At 35.4% G+C, this 23,136-nt stretch overlaps 1 protein-coding gene across 1 annotated transcript in view; it reads left to right on the top strand.

Moving 5' to 3' along the window:
- Positions 1 to 252: 252 nt before the first annotated feature.
- The window catches only part of LRRC4C (leucine rich repeat containing 4C), a 204,158-nt gene continuing 181,274 nt past the window's right edge, over positions 253 to 23,136 (top strand). Inside the window, exon 1 of the mRNA XM_030950587.1 lies at positions 253 to 317. The gene's annotated coding sequence lies outside the window, so the exon portion shown is untranslated. The remainder of the gene's footprint in view (positions 318 to 23,136) is intronic.

Here is a 23,136-nt window from a genome sequence, read left to right as displayed (position 1 = left end):
AGATTGCACGTTTAAGGTGGTCTGCCTAAGAAATTTCAACTGTTTGCTCTTTATAAGTGTTTTTATTTCATAATTGTTAACAAGATTTTTATGTTCATTCTAAAGCACACGATAATCTCATGCTCTGTCAGTATGAGACACACCACAACATGAAATGCTTTTTTTCCCCCCTCAACATGCACAGGTTGCCAGAAAAAAAAGGAATGTGCAATGGAGATTGTTAATACGGACATATCCTAAGACAACTGTTGGGAAAATAAATGCACATCACTTTGACATGAAGGACAATTAACAGTGCCATGTATTACTGAGGACAGGTAAACTGAAAATTACTTTCCTTCCATTCTTTCATTCATTAATAATGTGTGTCTATTAAGGCCTGCTATTACTTTCTTTCCAAACTTTGTTTTTGCCTGTTCATTTATAACTTTTCATACATTCACACAAGGTTTTGTAAGAAAAAAAGTGTATGAATGGGTGATTGGTTATTAGTGTTTACGACAGATCTCAAAATGACTTTTAAGTTTGAAACTCTAGGTTCTCCGCTGATAGCAGACGCAAATTATAGGGAATGAATTTATTGTGACTCATCTCTGTCAGTCGTGTAGTCGTTTGTTTGTGCTTAATGTATAAAGTAGAGCTAAGCGTTAATCATTAACATTCAGAGAAGTCTGCGTGCATTCCAAGGGATTTGGGGTACAATAAGCATGGAACTTTTTATTAGAACATTAGTGTGTGCTGACGGGAGCACAGTCCTGTGTTTTGTATTTGTACAGAGGAATACCAAATCATGAGAGAAATTTAGAGTACAGAACATTTTTCAACCTGATTTTTTGTTTTGTCGCCTTTTTTGTGCAGTCATGATTGTGAAAAGGGAATTCTGATGGCTACCAGCTATGGAATGGGAATTTTACATTTTCCTTTTTCATATAGATAAATAGATTTTGAAACCTTTTCTAGGGTAATAATCAGTTTTGATTTTTCTTTTTTCCTTTTAAAAGAACTTTTGAGACTTTATCCTACATGCAAGTATTCTATTAAGTAAGAATTATTTTGTGTTTTGAGTTCCATAACCATCCAGATCTTAAAAAAAGCTTTCAAGTTAAAAAAGTCAATCCTCAAAAAATTAGAAATAATGATATTAAAAGAATATCAGGATTTTTTCAATTATCTTTCTTTCCCCTCAAAGAATGATAATCTCTATAAATCAAAAAAGAATATGGTTTTCTTCTAAAGAATAATTTGTTTTCTTTTTAGTATTTTCAAATAGAAAATATATATGTATAGAAAACCATTTTACTGAAGGGCAGTTTTTAGTATGCCTTATGGTAGAATGTTATAATTTTTTTCTAATAATACTACTAGAAATTACAGGGCAGTGATGACTGTCATGTTTTGGAGACTGCTGAGAGGTGTTTTAAGAAAGTTTTTGGTGTGTTGGTGCAATACAATTGGAGAACTTGTAATGAGGGTGACAAGCTAAATTAGAATTAATTTTCATTTGTTGGTATTTATTTAAAGGCAGAAAAAAAGGTAGAAATTTAAATTTCAAAATAAACGTGAAAGCATTATGGAAGTAGACTTGTCTGAATTGATATTTAGTCCTTTGTTCTCTTCCCTGTAGGAAAAAAAGAGTTAAAACTAATGTGTTACTGTAGGTATTTGTTCTATTATGGCCACTTGTCTATGAGAATTCCTATCTCAAATCTGTACACCACCTGCAGGGTGGAATTCTGCTCATTTATTTTTGTATGTCTTAGAGCTTCAGAATTTGTTGTTTGGTGGGTATTTTTGGTTGGTTGGTTGGTTTTGGTTTTCCTGTTTCGATGTTTTGTTTCTTGGTCACTATATTAAATTACTCAAATAATTTGTTTGGGTACAGATAGTATCACTTTCAGGCTTATATTTACAGAAATATTTTTTAAAATACATTCTGGGATTGCTTTTTTACACTGTAGAAGAGAACTGTTGTCTGTGGATTAAAATTAACATTCTACAAATCTCTACTTGAAATGTATAGGTTTTTATAATGTGGAGGAAGCACAAATGGCATATATGGTGTTTGTATTATCTAATTACCCATACTCTTAAATTCTGAATAAAATTAGCTCTTGTATTGGGGTTGCATGGTGAGGCTTGGGTATCTGGAGCGTTACAGGGGTGGTTTCTGTGGGAAGCTGCCAGAACCTCCTACTGTGTCTGATGGAGCTGATGCCATTGGGCTCCAGGATGGACCCACCACTGAGCCCTCAGCCATGGTGGTAGCACCTCTGTGATAACAGTTTAGAAAAGGGATTAAAAAATCCACCTGCACAACAGGCAGCAGCAGTGACAAGAGAGAATATATGAAGGAAAGAGCTCAGCAGACACCGAGGTCAGTGAAGAATGACAAGGAGGAGGTGCTCCAGGCACCAGAGCAAAGATTTCCCTGCAGCCTGCAGTGGAGCAGATCCACCTGTTCAGCTGAGGAGGGGAGTGATAGGCAGGCTTCAGGGACAGCTGGCATCCAGCCAGGGTCAACCCACTGCAGCTTGCCATGATAATGCAGGGATTTATTACAGCAGTAATCTATTTATTTTCCCTTTCCATCTCATGTGGTAGGTGTGCAGGTTCTCCAGGATCAACAAAACTTACTATCTAATATTGAACATAAATTGTACAAGCCTATACCATTTAAAATACAGTGCACTAAATACACTTATTATGATATGGCAATTTTTTTTAATGGGTGGCTTGGCTTTAAATACTCTGTGTTTAAACATATTTTATTGTGATGGAAGCAGAAATTGGAATTTATGACAGATTTTAATGCACAAAAAAGCAGATAGATTATATGTACTTTAGCAACAATTCCTTTATAAAAGTGTTAACAGCAGAAAGCAACTTTATCTTCTTCAGCTGGTGTAACTTGAGGAATTGCAAGGTGATAAACTTGAAAATTTTCCTGTCTTTTGAACAGCAATGGGCTTATGTAAAACTAATCTGCTTTCTGAATGACTTGGCCCATCTACAATTTATTTACAACAGAACAAATCTTTTTAAATATGTCTCAGAAAACCCTTAGCTGGAGCTATACCTTCCATCACTTAGGAGATAAATAGAAGTGCCTTCGTAATTGTGTTATTATGGGTCAAATTCCAGAATTCATCTCAAAGTCTTAGACAACTAACCTTTTTTGAGGGAAGATAAGGCAAACGTTCCAAGTAATGGCCATTATAAACCATCAAAGGATGATGTATAAATAGCATTTATTTTCAAAATTTCATACTGTTTGGGTAATGAATTGGATCCGCTGAACCTTTGTCCTCTCACAGTTTGTCATCTGCATCTGCAAAATTTCCTTGGAGCTTTTCCCCAGGAAAAGAATGAGAACCAATGCACTGTCAGAAAATCAGACACAATGCTTGAAGGTTCTGCAGGCTTCATGTATAAAACAGCAATTGAAAATAATGGGTCAGTACTTTGCAGCTTTGTGACTTTGTTATCCAGATCGTACAGTCCTCAAAATCCTCTGATATGAAGTATGAAAAATGTTTTCAATATTTAGGCTTTAATGTGCTCCAAAGGATCAGATTGACCATGAATGTACTATGCTTAAAGACTGATGCTTGAAAAATTGGAAACGGTAGCCTTGCAATCATAAATTCATATATCCTTAACTTCTTGGAAAATAGTCCTTCCTGCATAAGATTTTCTAACTGACTAAATTTCAAAGCAACAGCTATTTTAGTAACAGCTTCTATTCTTAGGTGAGAAATGTTAAAAACTTCAGTATAAGTGGTTACTGCTACTCTTTAGCGTCTCATACTTAGAAGCAAGAAACTAATTACTGTGTGACCAAAGGGGGAGGGCAAAAATAGCAGAGTACAGAAGTCCAAATGTCAAATGCAAAAAGCTAAAGCAAATATATTTTAAAATATTTGAAACACTTTTGTGTCACCTTATGTGACATTCAAGAGGAATGTATTCCAGTTGTTATTCCAGAATGTGAAGAACTGACTGAAAGTTCTCAGTTAGTCCTCAAGGAACTGACCTGCCATCAGCAGGTGAAGGTATTTTAGAAGATAGTATAAATTCTCGCAGCCACTAGATGATGACACCGGCTTCTTACTCGTCATCTGCAGAAAGGTGAATCTGCTTTCTGCTCGGGGGCTGACTCACTGCTTCTGCTGGCACATTTCACTGATGTGATTGTGGGATTATGTTCTCTTGAACTTTCACTTAATAACATTTGAGAACAGTAAAACTTTATCCTGGTCCTCAAAACATCCCATATTTGTGGTTAAAACTTTTCCCATGGGTTTTCTTCTTTTTCAGAGACATCATTTGCCACTGAATCCATGTCCCTCAATATGGTTTAAAAATCTCTAGAAAACTTGGGCTGTATTTGAATTATAATGAAATGTGAAAACAGGGAATTCTGAAATGTTCCAGGGTATTTGAATTTTTAACTTCATATCATTTTAAATTAAAAATTGAGCTATAATAGTTGTATTTAAAAAACAACAGAAATGCCTCTCAATATGTAAACATATGTCAGATTATAGGCTGTCCTGTAAATATTAAAATTAATTATTTGGGAAGAAAATAATTAGAGCAATGGAAATATAAGCATTAGTATTTTACATCCATATTATTTTCTTTATATTGTATTTTTAATGTAGCCCAAAAGGACATTTTCACATGTGAAACTTGGAGCAGAATTCCAGTTGAAATACACGAGATTCATATTTTGCGTTTCCAACAGTGTCTAAAATATTCTGGATAAATCTGTAGGTATTGTGTGTTACCTAAGGCATATGATGTTTGTGGCCAGCTCTACTTCTGATTGAAGGTGTGAACTGCATTGCCTGGACTATACTGTGCACTACACTGCTCATGTTGTGACAATAACGTGGACTCAAGTGACCATTCCTCTTCACTCTTCCTGTTGCCATCCCAGGTAGTTTTCAGGTGAAACTATGTCATTATGTTGCTTGTCAAACATTGTACTTAGAATCTCCTACAGTCTAAATTCCCTGTGGTAGGACGTGACACTGTTATTATGGAAGACTCCTCTCAAGTTTCCATTTGCCAGGAAATAAATAGCACTGTTTAGGAAAATGATAAGTACTGCTGAAGCTACTCAATGTACTAGGTTTAGAACTTTTACAGTTCTTCGTAATACCTCATTTCTTTAATTCACAACTCCCTCACCACAGTTCAAAAAAACAAACAAAACCAGTGAAAATATAGCCTTGTGTTTTAACCTAGATATGATAGCAGGCACCATCTTGGAATGTAGCAAAATTGAGTAGCAAAATAATCTTATGATTTTCTTTCTCTTATTGGTCTGCACATAGATGTCTTACAATTTGAGATCCAAACCACTTGAATGCATAACTTCTTTCTCTTTCATATATACATCTCTTTTATTTCTTCTTTCTATTTTATTTGACCCACAACCCTTCATATTTCCAATGTTGCAAAATCATGGGATACCAAAACTTAGAGACTCAGCAGTGAAAATTTCCCACATCATGGGAGTGAAGATTACTGAAATAAATATAAAGAATATGAGTCTCTGTCATAGCTTATGAGACAGTATTATAGACTGTGAAGGTGAATTAATGAACAAAGTGGAGGATATAAAGGAAGATCAAAGCTTCATGGTAAAGTGTATTATCATGGGAGCATCACACAAAATGATATATGATCAAATGATTATAGTTGCAAGGCTAGAAAGGTCTTTAAAATATTATCTTCTACTGTCTTGATTCACAAATCTGGCTTCATGTGTGTGATTTAATGAAAATTAAGTGCTCTCAAATTACTGATACCAGCAGGTCTCTATGTTTTTATTTAAATTATTGTGTCTTTAACTGCCTGTTTGAAGTCCGCATTCAATTGAAACTGAAGGAATTAATACAGAAAGAAATGGGTATAATTTTCAGTGAACACTAGAAATAGATGTAAAATTGTTTGAGTTGTATATAAGAACCCCCTGAGCAAGGCTGACATATGGCTGGTGATATCCTGTAGGGAACTGTAGAATGCAAGGTAGTAATGATAATCCTTCTTAGAAAATAAAGGTCACAAGTGATAGCAAGTGCCAAGAAAGCATCAGGGATTTTTTTAGAGCCTACTGGGTCAATAAAATCTCAGTAGGCTCATGTATTTCTTTAACTGTAAAAAAACCTATTCAATTTGGATTTGGGAGTATAAGGGCTTGTGAGTGAAGTAGGGAAAACACTTCTTCCTACCCTGAGCCAATGCCTGTTTCTTCTAGGGGCATGTATTAGTTTTAGGAAGTTATGCATTGGAGCCATTGACCTGATTCCCAGCTGTGTTGTATTTCCCAAAAATCCAAAGTCAGTAGAAGCAAAGGCAGTAAGAATTTCACGGAATCAGTTCCTGTATTTTTATATATGGATAGTATTATGGATAAATAAAACAAATTTCTGAATATTTCATATATATAAATATATATAAAAGCATATTTCAAATTAACATATATTTAGGGAAGTTTTGTATTAATAAGTGATTGATTGAAGTAACTGGAAGCTCACTTTTTTTTTTCCTTCTAGATTATGCTATTCATGTTATATAGAGAATTATGAAAAATAATTATTTTTACATTTTTTTAATGGTAGTGGTGATCATTCAAGCTTCTGAATGATGGACATTGATATGGCAAAAGTTATTTTTGTCAACAAGTTAGCTCGAAGTGCAACTGGCATATACTTGACTTTTAGGGAATAGAAATTGTCATGTTATTGATGCAACTGGATAAGTGTTAAGGCACGTAAACAGAAGAAACTAAAGCAGAAGAAAGAATAATAGGATGACTATTAACTATTTTGTACATGGAGGATTTCAGGTTTTCAATTATGTCTTTGCAATCTAACACTTACTAACCCACTTATTTCTCTGTTGTAATTGACTTCAGAAATATATATTGATTTATGTGTAACCCATGCAACTATATAGAGAAATATGAAAACGTTTGTGATATACTGAGATTTATAGAAAAAAAAATTAAAGACTGCATATAATATTAATTCTGGAAAATTATTTAATTAGCTATACTAACTTTTAGCTATACTAACCTTTATTTGGAATTCAGTTACTTTTATTGTGTCTCTCTGTCAAACATCTGCTTGTTTGTGCTTGGAAAAAATTTGCCCCTACCTTACCAAATATAATAGACTGAATTTTAAAATACAAGGTTTTTTAATGGTGAAGTTGCCTCCTGGTTTGTTTTTTTTTTTTTTTTTTTGTCCCATGCAGGCTTTCCTCCCAGACCAATCTTTATGTTTTCAATAAATTTGTCACAAATGTCTTTATAGCTGACTTGTTCACAAGGTCTCTTTACAGCTTTTCTTTTCATGGCACATGGAATGGTTTTCTTTGATGTGCAAACTGCCGGTATACAGAGATCCATTGTTCTGTAGATTGGCAGCTTCCTGTACTCTGCCTGCTGTGTTGCTGTGCTCTTGTTGCTCAGCATTTACTTTCCAGTTCATCTGTATTTATAAAAGTTAGCATGATGCAGCTTGTATCTACACCTGCACTACGGGAACTACTTCTTACCATGGCTGCCACCAGAATTAGTATCATTGCTCATAATTCACTGCTGATAGAGATTTTTGTGTTTCTAATTTTTATATAAACTGCATTGATTTGGGAAATTTGATGACTTATGATAAACTGGTGAATACCTTCATTTCAAGACTCTGTCTATATCATTTAACTTTAACTGACTTGAATTCATTAAACTACAGTTTAACTATCCACCCATACATCAGGCTTTATGATGAATTTTTGCACTATGGGACTCATGTATGAAAGTTACAGGGTTGAGGGTTTTTTTAGACATATGGATAACAGCAACAAATTTAATTTTAAAAATAACAAATTACTAATTTGATTTCTGCAAACTGTATATGCCTGGAAAAATACTGAACTCTAACTTTTTAGAAATATTTTAGTGTCCACTAATCTATTTGTCCTGTTTCCAAATGTAAGGTTTTAATCCACTAGGCTTCTTATGTCTAAATAATCTGTACTAGATTATTTGGGAAATCTTCAGAATATAGTCTTGCATTTTGTGTTAGTATCAAAATACAGTGCTCTGTTATATCTTAGTATTATTATTAGTCTGGTTCCTCTTATTTCTTGACAAATGAGAGCTTGCTCAGTACGGTTAGGATTCCTTGTTAACAATAATTGATGGCATTAGATAAATCTATGTTTCTTTAGCAATTTCATTAATAGGAAATTCTCAGATTCTTGTAGATTTACAGATTTGGGCCATAAAAATTTGGTTTTGTAAAACCTCTGTAAAAATAAGTAAGGAATTTTAAACCATAATGTGTGCTGTAGTACTTTTTCTGGGTTACTGCCAGTAAGACTGGGAAAATCACTCAGGAGATTATTCCTGCAATTATACAGAGCTATAGATCTAGCAAGGTGCATACCTTATATAACAAAACAAGAAAAAACTAAAATAGCAGAGTGGAGAGAAGAGTGAAGGAAAGCAATTTCACAGTGGTTTTGTGAAATGCAGCACTGTATTCACTCACATTTGATAATATGGCAGGCATACAACTCCTCACTCTGTCATCTGTCCTTCACAGCAGATGCATGAGGTGTATGCAGACAGTGTGCGGACCTAGTTCAAGCCAGTATTCTGTAATTATTATCTTTTTAGTGCTCTGAGGAATTCCCCTCTCATTGGATTAGGCTACCTTCAATTCTTTAGCCTCTGGTGATACAAGGAAATAAAGACTGACTTTGAAACTGAGTCTAATTACTGGGAGGCTGTGTGCAGATTTTTAACATTAGAATTCCTTTCAGATTAACAAGCAGGTGGGATCATGGGGAAGAAATGAATGCTTTTGTTCATCTTTTGCATTTTCATGCTCTTTTTTGTTAGATGTGTAAAAATTTAATAGACGTAAATTAAGGATTGTCTTTATGGAACCTTAACTTAATAAACAACCTGTGCTTTCTAAATGATGTTACAAAGTAAGATTTAGGTTTATTACACTTCCCTAAAGCTGCAGGCTTTGCCTTTTTTTTTTTGTTCTTCTTTTCAATCACAAATGCAGGTTAGGTCTGCTATCAAGGGTGAGTTTAGTCCAGTGTCGCTGGATTTTTATGCAATTCACTGGCAGTTGAAAGGTCCCTATATTTAGAATAATGGGGAATCAGAGTGTTCTGAGGAAAAGACAAAGCATGAGAGGAAGATAACAAAACTGCAAGTTTTGTCATGGTGTGGACTGTGGTAATGGCTTTTAGATGTCATGCTATCAAAGTGGATCCAAATGCAAGGAAGAGGGAGATGAGGGTAGTAGCATCCATCTCATCTGGGGCTGATCAGTGTGTCTGTTTCATTTGCCCAAGGTTTCTTCAGATCTATTCCCATTCCTGTCGTTCCAGAAAGAGCTTAGGAGGTTTCTTCCTCCAAAGGAATTTTTCTTTAATACTTAATCATTTATGAAATGTTTGCATTTAAAATTTTCATGCTGTTACTGGGTTTTGTGAAGAGTGTGGAGAGTAAAACTGTAATGCTCTGTTCTAACTTTAGTCTCCTTTCCATTCAGATATGAGAAGGAGTTTTCATACAGCCACTGTGCTGCTCACTTATTTTGTGGTGGATGACAGTGGTTACATAAAAGGTATTTTTTAATTTTATTCTAAAAAAAGGGTCACAAAATTTCTGATCCTGGTATGACCAGCACCAAAATCTTCCCGTGTCTGAGCTGCAAGATGTATACAGTGTACCTCAGATAACTGACATTAGCAGAGTAGTTCATGGGTGGAGGACCATAACAGCTTCTTAGGGGTTTTCCTCTGAGACAAAAACACCATTAAATTAGCATAGCCATACAAGAAGAAATAAAATGTTCAAGTGGTGGGTAACTACTAATATTTTTTGAAAACGTTCTGTAAAATAGTATAGCTTTCCTAAAGTCAGTAGAGCAGGGCAGATTTAGGCCATTTGAAAACTTATATTTTAGAAATTAAAATTATTTGTCAATAAGGATATTGGCTTGACCATGGTTTCATTGTACAGATGGGATTGACATCAAATTTCCGAAGACACTTTCCTTTCAGCAAATGGATGGCAAGTCTGTTTTGATCTTAGTGTGCCCATTTAATCATTACTTTTTGCTGCTGCTGCTAAGAATGGTGCCCATTTTAGTTTGACTGGTGATTTTTCTGAACATCAGTCTGCTATGCACTGTGCTGAGATCCACCAAATTTATTTCAAATTACAAGTGAGAACATCCCACCCTTTACTCCTCCACACACTGCTCTTAATATAGGGATTGTATTCACATCAAAGCTGTCAGAATGTTTCTGTGATCTCATTAGCTATACTTATTTCTACCTACAGAATATGTGAATCATCAACTGAAACAGCACTAAAGACCAACTGCTAAAACTCACATGGCTACAAGTATATCCATGCTGAGAAGAGATATCTTCTCAAGTCTGGAGATTCAAGTTGTTCAAATGGCTAGCTCTGCAGACCTAAAAAGGGGTCAAGTAATTTTTTGAGATGAATTTGGGCCTAAAGTCTTTAACATGGAAGTAAAATTTTTAAATCCATAGTAAGTAGTTTAATAATTTCACATAGCCTATAAGTAAAAACCCTGTCTGTTTATATAACACTGAAGGAATTGAACCAACATTATGTTTTAATGTTTGTGGATTTTTTGCTCTGTTTTTATTTTCATAGTTAAAATGAAACAGAGTTTCATTTTACAACTGTGTGAGGTAAATTAGATAGGTGGTACCACACAGAAATTAGCTCAGTTAATTCAGCCAATTTAAATCCTTATGTTTATAAACATTCACTGTAGGGGAGTGAAGTCCTTTTAAATGAGAAAATGAAGAGAAATTGGACATAGAAGCTAGGTGTTAAATAAATGAGGTAGATACATTGGTGGTGGATGATGACAGGCATAAGATCTGCACAGCAAAAAATCAAAACGATTCAGATCTCCAGCTGCTGGGTACTAATACTGTTTGAAGGTCATTTTAGCAGCTCAAGTGGGAAGTGTGGTGACTGGTAACTAAAATCTGTAACAATCAGCGGCCATTTCTGGACGGGCTGGGCAACATGAATGTGTCAGCAAGTTGAGGCTGGTAGCTCTCTGAAAGTTGAGGATGCTCCCTCTTCATGGATGTGAGAAATGAGTCTAACAGAGAAAAGATAGAGAATTCAGACTTGGTTTGTTGGCCATCAAATTCTTCTAATTCTGTATCTTCTTTCTTTGCAGTTAAGGGGGAAAGAATTTATAGACTTGACAAAGCAAGACTTTTTTGACAAGTAATGTTAAGTAGGGGAAAATAGAAAACACTGCATCTTGCCTCCCTCCTTCATTGAAACATAGATATGCAATTGAAAAGCATTCTTTTTACAGAGGAGCTCCATGTGTCACTGCCACACACAACTCCTCTGGGCCCCTACAGAACCAATCTAGTGGAATAAGTCAATGTCTGACCAATCAAAACAAATCTCACACCAGTGCACAAGCACACTCATATCCTGAATTGCAGGAGAAACAGCTTTTCCTGGCATAGCTTTTCAGGAGTTTGTGTCTGCATCTATCTCACTTCAATACAATACCTTACAACTAGGATTAAGGATTCCTACTTACACAACAGACAGTTTATCTTCCCAGAATTAAATGCCTTTTTTTTTTCCTTTTTGAGCTATAAAGTGCATGAAAATAGAGAAATGAGTTTTTGCAAGAGGTCATGTTTACAGCATAATTTCCCCTGTGATACTGTGGGGAATTTCCTAAACTCTCAGTCTGAGGTCCAAGTATGTCACAGCAAAATTGCAAGTCCTTAATAGTCTCTTGCAATTATGTCAGCTTAATATCAGATGCTGGAAAACCTCTGGTAGATATTGAGTGGACAATCTTAATTGTTTCCACATCATGCTATATCATTCTGAGGCAAATTTTCATAGGCCAAAAGGTAAAACTACTAAGTACCAATTGGGTGTGTAACTCCAAAAGGAAAAGTTAGTGTGTATATGCAAACCATAGAAACATTCTTCTCACGTAAATTGGCTGAATATTATGAAGATTTACATGAACAGTGACCTTTGAAAATCTGGTATTTCAGTATCATGAAGTCAAGTAATAAATTTTGTGATACAGTATAGCTGATTTAGCTGATTCTGTTTACTGCCAGTCTGCATATGTGTGTCTAGATCAAGGAACTGGAATTTCAGTGCAAAGGCTTTGAATGTCCTGCAGTCAGCTTGTGTCCAGTCAGGCTGACTGCATTTGGAAAGCAGGGAGTAAGAAGGAGCTGGCAGTGGCAGTTTGCCAAAGGCAAATGAAGAAGACAGCAGCATGAGCTTCGGGAGAGGATGGAGAGGAGTCTGTGGGAGAGAGCAGTCCTGTGATAGTCTAATATGTCTATTTTAATCTATTGTTTAATTTATCTCATTTATCTATCTTATCTCTGTATTTTTTATTTAACTTATTTCTATTTTACTGTAAACAGAGAGGCTGCAGTATCCAGAAAAACAGCATGAGAAACAGCCTCAGCCAATATAAATCAGTGTACTTTATTTGAAGGCAGAGAATCTGGCCGGTCAATATAATGTAAAGTTACTGGATTTTGATTTCTAGGAGCATTGACTGAGCACACACATCTCAGGGTAAAGTAAATGGGAGAGACAGGCTCAGTATGTCTGAAAATCAGGCCCGTGATTTCTAATAGGTCATAAGCATTTATAAAAGAACGATTAAATTCTGCTGTATTTTAAAGCCTGTGAGCCCACCACCTTAGCCACAGTTACAGAGCTGTGTGTGCAAGCAGATATAATTCAGCTTATGGAGAGTCCTGGTTTTGTTTTTTTGTGTTGGTTTTTTTGTGATTTTTTTTTGTGTTTTCTTTTCCTTTTTCTCATTCTAGTTTAATTATTAAAACTTGCTTTCTTTCAGATATATTTTCTGTGTTATGATCAACCATGTACAGATCCTAGTGTTTTAATTAATGCATTTCATAAAGAGATAGTGCATTAGGAGAGATGGGACAGGCTGGATAATACCTATGAAATGTTTGGGGAAACTGAGTACAAGCTTTTCTGTGGAGATCTGCTGAAGCTTTAAATACAAATTCTTTTCCAGTAGGTAGTAGGCAAAGGCTAGAAGACTACTTTGGAATTTACCCCCTTTCTAGTTCAGGCAAGGAGCATTAACATTATCAGGTCCAATTGAATTTTGCCTGTGCTGTGATCTGTCCATCCCCATGAAGGCGAGAGAATAAGAGTTATTTTCTTCGAGGAGTTTTCACACACATTGGGAGTCCTGATTATTCACTCTGCAGATAACAATTAAAATTTAAGTGCTATGCTTAACCAGATTTTGAGTTGTGTTACTGCTTATGTTTGTATAGATAGGAAAAAAGGAAGCATGGGCCATAAGTCAAAAACCTGAAGTAATGCAAACTTCTGTTACACTTGACATTTGAGCTTTTCCAGTGAGCTCTTTGTGTAAAAGTCCATTCCTGGGCATTACTGTCACTTCTGCTTTCTCTATGGAACATTAACTCTGTTTTCATTGCTCACATCTAGCAATGATCAGATGAAGCGTGGCATATCCAAGCTGATAACCTATGATTTGCTTTTTTTATGTACAGACATAGACACATATTTCAGTCCTGGCTTCTTTTGTTAAGATGCTGGTTGTTCCATGCAGGCTAAAAAAAAAAAAAAAAAAAAACCAACCCAAACAACAAAAATCTTTCAATCAATTTTTAATTTTTTTTCTTCCTCTGCTGATGAAATTTTTAAAGATGTGCTTGTGAAATGGTACGACTCTCCCATCAGGCTGGATCTTAACAGGTCATAAGGCAGCTCAAGCATCATGCCTTGCATCTTCTATGTAAATTGAGTCATCTCAGGATTGAATTTTGCTAGGATGAAAAGAATTACAGGAGGGGTGTACCTCTGCTGCTTTGGAGAGTTGCTAGTGAAAGCCTTGCCTTGGGAACTAAGACTGATAAGTTACTCCTCTAACCTTCTGTTTTTGGAGATCTAACTGCAATCTGAGATACCCACTGAGCCTCCAGCCAAGGAGGGCTCCTCAGTGCTGCAGTCCACTGCAAACTGTGGAGATGAACTGTTTTGCAAAACTGGTCATGTGGTGTGGGCAGAGGGGCTGTGGTGACAGGGCAGCTGGAGACTGAAACAGTGGCGAAGTTCTTGATCTGGGGTGAAGTGAAACCATTTATTTGCAGAAGACTTAGTTTTATCTGGTTTTCTATTTATTTGCTATGGCACCAAATTACCTGTTAATAATTCTTATTAAATTTAGGATGATGTGAGATAGGGTGCTAGGATAGAAAGTTTGAACCTCTATGCATTCTAAGTGTTATCTAAAGTATTATTAAATATTTTCTATTAATAGGGCTATCATGTGCCTTGTAACATAGATGATAACTATGATTATGATACACAGGAGTGAGACAGTCTAGCAGAGGATATAAGGAAGAATGTGATGGGAGCAGAGGGATGGAAAGAAAACAATGGAGATGGTAAAATGAGAGTGGTTACAACCAAGTATTATCAATTAACATTTTTGAAGTGCTAATTTTTTCCTTACCCTCACAGGCTCTTCTAGTCTACATAAGAAGAGAGGGCAAAGCTGAAACTGTGTCCTACAGAGGAAAGTGAGAGTTAAGCCAGTGGCCTCAAGGCTTAATGTTCCATTAGTCATTTTGTTGAAAAACAGTGGATTAAGTAAGGGAAGGTGGAATAATCTTGCATTTGTAGCTGTGCCATGTGTCATTCTCTTGAGCACTGGGTGTTAGGTAACTTTGAAAAGAAAAAGTGCAGGTTTGCTGAAGAGTTAAGTATCTTCCATAGCTGAAGTCACTAACCTGAAGTCACTAACTCACTAGGAATATCTTATGACCATATGTGACAGTCATTAATTTTCAGAATTGCTCAACTCTTCATGCAGATCTGTGACATTTTCAGATTTAGAGGCTGCCAAGTGTGTGAACTTCACTAATTTTCATATAGTGTGTGGAAAATTATCCAAAATGTTTTATATTAAAATTCAAGGTTCATACAACACACCTTCCATATAGCACTGCTGCAGATTAAATTCACTTATACATTAGGAAAGGTGCCAATGCAATCATAATAGAAGGCTGAAGTGCTGAAATGATGAAGTAGTTCTTTTGCTGCCTTCCTTGGCACATGTTCAGCACCCCACTTTGATTCAAACATCATACCCTATTTGGTAAGACTCTTGAGAGTAATAATAAATTATCTATTATGAGACTGATTTGTTAGGAGAGGATGTGAAATGCACAGGAAAGCTGCTACAAAATAACCACAGATTTTTCAGATCATACATATAACAGTGGAAATTTAGTTTTCATGCCTGTGTACTTCTGAATAAAGAACTTACAGTGGCTCTTCAGTAAATGTCACAGGAATATAGTCCTGCTCTGGACATGTGCGACAGATAGAAAAGCAACCAGTCCCCCAATCTCATCAGCTGGACTAAGCCCACTGAATGTTTTTGCTCACAAAGAGATGTCATCTGTGTCAAATTCATGTAGCATGTCATTTTTCTGTGCACTCAGACTGATTGATTAGTTCCCAGTCATTCCAAATGTATTTCTGTTAAATAGTCTGTAGAGTTGATTACTTTTGAAAGGATTTTTTTCATAGAAGAAAGGTCATTAATTCCAATAGCACTTTAGAAAGGAACTGCTGCCTTTGGCATTTTATTTTTATTTCAGCATTTTCTGTAGATATACTGTGTGCATTAATTTCTATTGGAAATGTTATGAAAATGTTTATCGAGTGTTCTAGCTTGAGGCTGATCTGATATGTGGTGAATGATACAGAACATTTTGATGACTTCCTAATAATTCCCCAGGTACTTAAATGAACAAAAAAGACATTGATTACAGACAGAGTAAGGTGAAAACAATATTTTATACTGTTTTAAAAAAACTTTATGTATTTTTTCATTGTTCAAATTTCTAACACATTTTAATGCTAGAAAGCATTCTTTCCTCTCCAGTAATTTCAATTTCAAAATATCATTTGGAGACACTTATAAAAGGTTTTATAGGAAGGTGTTAAACAGATACTGTGTTCCACCTTCAGATTTTAAGGTCTATATGTGTTGATGTGCTGGGCATTTCAAAATACATATAAGTAAGTATAGGCAAATACATAAATATGGATGTACAAGTAGTTCCAGTAAAAAATAATACTGATTTGTTAGTAAAGGACAGATAAATAATGGCAATAAACATAAAAGCTGGACATTTTTTCTGATTCAGAAGTACAGGTAAAAATATGACTGCATATGTTTTTAATATGATAAATTATTTCTTATACAAGGCTGCACTCAAAAGTGTGAGAGCTGTAATTAGGCACAGATTGATGGTATCATTCAACAGTGAAAACCAGGGAGAGATCTTGTTCTCAATAATTGTTCTAGATTGAAATCTAATAATAAAGTCTGGCATCAGCACATCTCTACTAGGAATTTAGGTAAAATCTGAGGATTTACCAGTTGGAGGTGGTGGGAGAAGGAGGGAATCTGAACATATTGGTCAGAGAATGACTATCTGCTGAAACTGTTAAGTAGCAGGGAAATGGCAAAGCAGGTTCTAGAAGGCATTCACAGGGAGTGCTGCCTTAGAGGAATACTGGTGTCATTTTTTTAATAGGAAATATGTAGTGTGACATATCAGATATTTATATTAAGAAGAAATAATGTGATTTCAAGTATGTTCAGAGTAGGGAGAGCAGTACGGCAGTTTAGAGAACATGACTGTGTAGTGCAGTCCAGCTGAAGCTGAGAGATGGTTTTCTCTAAACATATCAGAGAGGGAGAAGAAATATGTTAAAAGACAATATTAAAACCATATAAGTTGTTATTAACCAATCATGAACTGAAGGTCTGCAATAAGTCATGAAGTGTGGTTCTAAAATGATTTCTAAGTAGAGTCAGAGAAACTAAATTGTTTTAAGGTGAGGTTTGAAATAAGGGTTATGTAAATATGTCCAAAATTTCTGCCATAAGTAGGGACATATTGATATCTGATGTTCTGTTTTATCTAAAGGATGTTGAAAGTAGTCTTGGCAGCCTCTAATTTGCACTTTTATTTGTGTTAATTTTAAACTTCAAAGCTTTCCTGGTCATTTATTGAAGTCAAGAAGGTGGTTTTGGTTTTTTTTTTTTCCTCCTTTCTCTGCTGCAGTTGAAAAATTCAGTTTTTAAATTACCAGAAATAAAACTCAAGGGAAGGTAATATGGTAGCAAGTTACACTGGAGTTAAATTCTCCTCTTTTGTTGGTGTATCCTTAGGTTTTGTTGGTGTAAATTTAGGTTTAAGTTATTCTCCATATTTAGAATCAGAATGAAATTTAATCTCATCTGTTCAAGTTAATATGTCTATCAAGTTAGTATGTTAGTACAGCTGTCTTTTTTTTTTTTTGTTCTGTCCATTTTCTAAATCGTGATGATATTTTGAGGATTTCTTTTTCTCTCTTCATTTCCGGGGATGTATAGTTCCATTTTCTAGGGTGATCTGGAAACTATATGAAAGAAATTCCTTCCTATCATTCATAATAGGATATAATATTACAATTGTCTTTGATGTCTTCTGTTCTTTTTCTGTGGCTCATTATAGTTGTGGAATTCAATCTCTTGCTGTGTTACACATGGATGGCCAAACAACCCTAGCAAAGAACTACAGAAATCACTGAGAAATAATTCTGAAAAAAATGCCTCTTTTTTTTTCTCCAGTGTAGGATTGATATTTTAGTATATGTGGACTTACAAGGTGCTGGAAGATCTTTCTACAGTATTAATGCTTCACGGGGAAAAAAGTAATTGGATGAAGACAAAATAGGTTGTCTCCCTTTTGTCTGTACAAAGAAAAATGGTAGTTGTAAGAGCCCACGTATAGGGCCAGCTTGAAAGGAAGAAATCTGATATGTGAGAAATTTTCTTTCAAGAACCACAGAGAAAGATGAAAAGCTGTTAAGCTCAGAGAAGCTATTTCACTTTCAGAACATCTGTGGTTCTTCATGGGTGTTCTCAAGACCAACTCATACCAGTAGACAGAGCATATAACAATTGTGCTTGGAATCATAGATTAATGTCCTGAGTTGTTAGGGACCTACAAGGATCATCGAGTCCAACACCTGACGCTACACAGGACAATACCAAGAACTGCATCATGTTCCTGAGTGTGTTGTACAAATCTTTCTTAAATTCTGATAGATTTGATGCAGAAAATACTTCCTTGGGGAGTCTGCTCCAGTGCCCAACCACTCTCTGGGTGAAAAACTTTTTCCTAATATCCAACTTAAACCTCCTGTGACTCAGCTTCATGATGTTCCCTTGGCTCCTGTCAGAACAAGTCACCAGATAGAGATGAGTCTTTCCTTTTCTTTTTGCAAAGAAGTTGTAGACTGTGATGAGGTCTTCTGTCAGTCTCCTCCAGGCTAAGCAGACCAAGTGACCTCAGCCATTCCTCATATGACTTCCCCTATAGGCCCTCATCTCACACATGGGCCTCTTTTGGAGTCTACACTTTGTGGAGCCCTTATTTATAATTTACATATACAAATAGTAACAGGTGCTGTGTGTGCAAAGATTTCTGCTTCAATAATTGCATAGTATAGATAGTCTTGGTTTTCAATATTATTGGTGTATAAGAGCTGAATTTTTCTTCTCCCTGAGAATTCTTCCCACTTAAAAGAAATGTGACTACTTAGGATTTTGTAATCTTGTAGGCAGCCATTATTTTGACCTAGAAATGGCTTCAAGAAACTCTCGTAGGGTCATGTAAGGAGTGAGAATGGTCTGGGGTAAAAGCTGCGTATGAGATCTTGCACTGTACCACAACTGGAAGATGTGCTGGAGTTTTGATAGAATTGCTGTAACCAGAAGGGGTCATGAACCTGACATTTAAGTAGCATGCTCACTCAAATGAGTAGTCTCATTTGAAACCAAAAATTGTAAGATTTTAATCAGGAGGGGATGGAAAGATGAATAAAGGACTTGAATGTTAACTGAATGGTCCAACAAAAATGAAATCTTTGGGTGACTTAGGCAGAGAAAGCAATTTGTCAAGCTGAGTAGATGTGGAAGTGGGAGGCTTTGGGCATGGATGTTGATCATTTTGGCTGCAATGATTTTGGATTTTGCCATTAATTTATAATTTCATTGCTCACTTAAAAGGCAGAGAGCATTAATCTCCATCCCATTTAACGTAAAAATTCAGTTTACTCTAGGTTTGTAAAGGGTATCATGAGCAGAGAGTGTTTAAGGTGCTGAAGTGTGAATGGATAACATCAGTGTAGGGGGAAGGCGCAGGATTGGGGACAGTGTGGTAGCATCTGCTTCATAGTGGGTTTTTGAGCTTGTATTTGCTTTTTCTTGCTTTTCACTACTTCAGGGATATAAGGCTGCAGAGAACCTGGTCTAGTCAGGATAAGGATTTGTTTTCTGGCAGTCATACTATATCTTGTGAAATCTCTCATATTGAAAATCTTGGGGTATTTATTGGTTTTCCTTAGTGTCACAGTCATGGGAGTAAATGCAAGTCTCCCATACGTTAAAAATACCTGATAATTAGGAGTGTAGAATAGAATACACGGAGTATTCCAAGTGACACCTAAAATTCAGAGAAGAGTAGATTAATAAAATAACCATTATCATCACACAGCAAATCAAATATATTGATAGTTTCTACATTTTCTGATTTTTATTATTGACATTTGTTATATAGAACTGGTCTAGAAACTTTTATAGGTAAAATAATTTTTTGGTTTTAGTGTGAGCTCTTTGTTGAACCCTCTTCAAAATTTAGAAGCAATCAAATAATATATTCCACCTTTAGATTCTATCTTCAAAGTATAGCAAGACAACATTTTAAAATATAGCAAAGATATCTCTGTATTAAAATAGTTTTTGATTGACTTGCTATAATCTCTAACTTCAAATATCAGATTATTTTTATTTTCTAGGAATGCAAAACTTTTATACTGACGGCAACAGTTCTGTTCTAAGTATTTAACACATAGCATGTGTGTGAATGAATAGAAGTGTAAAAATTATATATGTAATCGTGAGTGTAAGAACCTGTGCTCCAATTCTGATCTACTGTGGCTGTAAATTGTTAATGCTGTGTAACAGGTGTGATTTCCCAGGTGTTTGCATTTTTGTGGTATTAGCTATTAAACAGGATAAGGGTTACAGTAGCTGGAAAAATAAATACTGAATTCATATATTATTACTGGTCAATATTTTCATTCATGATTTTGAAATGACAATTTTCTGGGTTGTATTTAGAATGCAAGGACATTAACTTCTATCAATTCTTGGAAAAATTCATAAACTTAATAACAATTTTGTGTGTGAACAGAGGCTTTAAAAACCTTTCATTTTTAATAATTTTACATAAATAAGAGCTTTCTCAGGACCAACCCTCTCAATCAGTTTTAGTAAGTTGAGACAGCTGATTTTGGAATGAATGAATGATTAAATTTCCTATCACACAAATAGACTGGGCATAGACAAAGAGAGATTTTCCCAATGTTTCTTTGCCTCACTGTCATCCAAATGAACAACCACGAAATTTTGCATTATTCTAGATAGTTTTGTGTTAGGTATTATACTTTATGTGTCATAATTAATAATAATGATGATTACTTTTGAAAGTTAAAAATTTTGATTTAGCTCACCAGGTCTCCTGCTTCATTAGTGTCTTCAACAGTGTCATTTAAGAGCAAATGCTCCATCAAGCAGTAGTGATTCAATCATAAAAGGCTGTAATAGCAGAAGTATTAGAACTCTCATGTTCCAAAGCCTCTTGGTTTTTTGCATCTCATGCTCTAAATGGGACCAGTTATTATCTATCTAAGCTCATTTCAAACAAGAAAAACAATCCTTTACTTTTACATACGACCTTTTATTGCTTGAGGGTACTTAAGGGCTGCTGTGTACAACATTTATTATTTTACCTTTAAATATGCACTCAGCTCTGGACTGGAACAAAGTGGAATGCTTACAGGTTCAAATTTCCTGCTCTCTCAGGATGACAGTTCTCTGTAAGGAGAAAGCAAATGATGCAACCTGTTCTAAAATGCATGTGCAAGTTTTGCCAACACTGGAATCTGAAGAATGAGCATATATTGGGGTGTATTATGGAAAATAACCTTTAGCTTTCCTGTTGTGGCTTTCAGCTCAGGACCTCCTCATATTTTCTATATGTTAATAAGCTTGTCTTCAAAACCCTGGTAGCAGTGCACATTCTTTTTTTTCCAAAATTACCCGTGTTTGTTTAACAGATGCATCTGAGAGATATCAAACCACTAATCTATGCATGGTTGTAGTATAATTCTGAACACTCTCAAATTCTGAGTTGAGTTCATATTGAAAAATTTACATATGTGATTGTCCAGCACTTGTGATAAATGTTTAAATGTGATCCAGCAGTTCTCATTTCAAGCTATTTTGTCAACTGATGAGCTCAAGCTCTCCAGCATCTCTGTTAATCACATAGGGAGCAATCTGAATGAAGGCTTAAAACAGGCACCCACATTCAATTGTTATGAAGGGTATAGCAGTACTGTTAAACAAGATCTTCTTCTAAGTTTATTATCAAGGAATACAGAGGAAAAACCAGCTCCTCTCTGTGTGTTTTGGATAAATCTTTTTATTCCCCCTCCCTCTTCATCCCTCATGCTACCCATGCAGATTAAAACAGCTCAAAGCTGACTAGACTGTTCTTTTCTGAACTGTTCCAGCTGAATTTAAAATCCTAATTTTATTGGGCATCTCATGATTTATACTCACAGGTGCTACAGCTGCTAGGGGATCTATTTGACTGCAGTGTCTTCTGAGGCAAATCAAAACATTATTTCACGTGTTATTTTCAGTATTTGAGACAGATAAATGCCTGATAATCTTCCTGATATTAGGTGAGCTGCATTTGTGCTCCGGTGACTACAGAACTATTTTGAATTTATTCCTATCACTAATGCTTTTGCTTTTCCACCTCCACTCCTCTCTCTAGTTTTCCTGTCCACTATGTAGAATCTCTATATTTTCTTTATTATTAGAAACAGTTCTCCTAAAACCTGACTGCTAGTACTTCTGGGGTGATCGGGTGATCGGTATTTGATTCCATTTTAACGTTAACCAGCTACACTAGGGAGGTATATAGCTTAGCTGTTATCTTCTGAGTCTTAAAATTGGATAGAGTCTAAATAAGTCTTGGCATGTACAATAAGAACAACAGCTTTCAACAGTCTGAAATTGTTTTGTTGTTTTTTTGGGTTTTTTTCCCTTCCTCCGTGTAAAGCAAAAGTACAGAAATATACTAATGTTTTTGTCTGCATCATCCTTTTTCTGTATTGAGATATAGATTTGGGAGTCAATCTGTGAACAGTCTGTGAATTATTGCTGTGATTATATGTCAATCCTCTTTTATAGTCATATTTTTGCTCCTTATGTCTTGTCTTCAGAAGACATTTAAAAGATTACATGATCTGGAGCTTGGAAGCCAGTTGTCTAAATGCAAAAAAACCCCATGGCTATATGTCAACTCTTTTTATTCAGACTAGGTTCAAAGAATTACTGTTTTAAGGGAGTAGGAACATCTTGCAAAAAATGGTGATAAGTTATTGATGTAAGGCTCTAAAAGTCCAGTAGAGAAAGTTTTCTGAGGTAGCCCAAAGGAAAAAAAAATGAAAAATGGGAGGGAAGGAGGTGTGTTTAGGCAAGGATTTAAAAAATTTTAAAAAGACTTCTCAGCCTGAGAATGTGTGAATGAAGTATGGATGACTACCATAATACTGTAGATAGCTAAATGGCACTAGAGAATCCAAGGCAAGAAATTATACAAAAGTTAGTATTTGATTCAGTCAAATAAAAGTTTTATGTGTTTCAAAGCTTAAAGATGCTTAGTGTTAGGAAATCATTAAAAAAATATGTTTATCTTTCCTTAAACTAACATTTCCATCTGAAATTTCATACTGTGAACCAGCACCCATGGACTTACAACCCAGGAAAATCTGGGTGTTTAAACTAGTGGCATTTGTTGTTCCACCATCCAGTCTTGTGTCAC

The sequence above is a fragment of the Camarhynchus parvulus genome, chromosome 5 (assembly GCF_901933205.1).
Source record: "Camarhynchus parvulus chromosome 5, STF_HiC, whole genome shotgun sequence".
Taxonomy (NCBI): Eukaryota; Metazoa; Chordata; class Aves; order Passeriformes; family Thraupidae; genus Camarhynchus; species Camarhynchus parvulus.
The sequence above is the reverse complement of the archived record's forward strand: the minus strand, read 5'-3'. Positions and strand labels throughout refer to the sequence as shown.